This window comes from Cannabis sativa, chromosome 2, assembly GCF_029168945.1.
Source record: "Cannabis sativa cultivar Pink pepper isolate KNU-18-1 chromosome 2, ASM2916894v1, whole genome shotgun sequence".
Taxonomy (NCBI): Eukaryota; Viridiplantae; Streptophyta; class Magnoliopsida; order Rosales; family Cannabaceae; genus Cannabis; species Cannabis sativa.
The window spans coordinates 9,587,343-9,589,020 of record NC_083602.1 but is presented as its reverse complement, the minus strand read 5'-3'; the positions used below and the strand labels follow the sequence as shown (position 1 = coordinate 9,589,020).

At 39.3% G+C, this 1,678-nt stretch overlaps 1 non-coding gene across 1 annotated transcript; it reads left to right on the top strand.

Annotated features, from left to right (window-relative positions):
* Nucleotides 1-523: 523 nt before the first annotated feature.
* On the top strand, nt 524-630 carry LOC133035323 (small nucleolar RNA R71). The gene has a single exon (XR_009686593.1). It is a non-coding gene; the product is annotated as a small nucleolar RNA R71 (small nucleolar RNA).
* The last annotated feature ends 1,048 nt before the right edge of the window (nt 631-1,678 follow it).

Here is a 1,678-nt window from a genome sequence, read left to right as displayed (position 1 = left end):
TCTTCCTTGGGCTGGTGCGGTACTTGAGCTTGCTCCTTGACCTCCCCAAGACAAATTAGGATGATTCTTCCAAGATTGATTGTAAGAGTTTGAGAATGCCCCATTGTTTCTGTTAAAATTCTGATTTCCCATGTAACAAACGGACTCCGGATTAGATGGACACTTCTCAAACACATGCCCTTCTCCACAAAACACACATGAGACATCATCACTTTGAATGGCAGCAGCTGGTTGAATATTTTTAGCGTTCCCAATACTCAAATTCTTCAAAACATTCGTCATGGAAGCCATTTGAGCTGTCAAAGCTGTTATTGCATCTACCTCAAGGACTCCCGCCACTTTTCTACTTGTTGGAGCTCTTGTGTTGGACCATTGGTAGTTGTTACTTGCAATGGTCTCCAAAATCTCAAATGCTTCATTGTAAGACTTAGACAAAATAGCACCATTGGCCGATGCATCTAACACCATTCGAGAAGCTGCATTCAAGCCATTATAAAAAGTCTCCATCTGAATACAATGTGGAATGCCATGATGTGGACACTTTCGCAAAAGTTCCTTAAACCTCTCCCACGCATCACTTGTGGACTCATCTTCAAGTTGCTGAAAAGACATGATCTCACTTCTGAATTTTGCATTTCTAGTAGGAGGAAAGTATTTCCTCAGAAACTTCTCAGCAAGGTCATTCCAATTGGTCACAGAATCAGGCGGCAAAGTGTTGAGCCATGATCTAGCTCGATCTCGTAGTGAGAATGGGAATAGCTTCAACCTTAACACCTCTTCACTCACTCCTTGGATCTTGAAAGAATCACTCACCTCCAGGAATGAACGGAGATGGAGGTGAGGATCCTCAGTTGGCATCCCGCTGAATTGCCCCACGGTTTGGAGCATTTGAAACATCACTGGCTTGAGCTCAAAGTGCGGTGCTTGTATTTCAGGCCTCACAATGCCTGGATTGAGCTCATTAAACATGGGGGCTGCATACTCCCTTATAGCCCTTGCTCGATCATCTGCCAACATGACGGGATTAGCAATTTGTGGAGCAACCCCATCATCATCAAAATTTTCAGCCATGATATCTCGACCCTTAGCCTTTTGAACCCTTCTTCTTCTTCGGAATGTACGTTCAATCTCGGGGTCAATAGGAGCAAGTTCAAAGTCCTCTTGTTGGTTCATACACTATAGATACCTGAGATTCCAAAGACAAACCAGCAAGATTAAAAGCACAAAAATTCTTAGAATGTCAATTAGTTGATAAAATAAAATTTAGAACTTAAAGTCCCCGGCAACGGCGCCAAAAACTTGTTGTGAAAATTATATTGCTTTATAATTGCGCAAGTGTACACAATCACAAACAAGTAATACAATGATAAGTAAATCAAAGTTCGTCTCCACAGGGACTTTTTACTAAATAATGTTAAATCAACTAAAAGTAATTCCAAGAATTTCAAATAAAAATAAAATAAAGTCACACATTAATTCACGAGAAAAATTTATAGCCTTGAATCTAAACTTGAGAACTAATTTTTTTTAACTAAATAAACTAAAAATAAGAAACTAAAAGTGATTAAAATGGTGGTAATTTCAGATTAGGAAAATAGACTTGGGTGATTAATTTCCACTTGTATGTCCCAGTTGATACAAAAGAATGTTCCAAAGAATGATTCAAAAGAATCCTGGC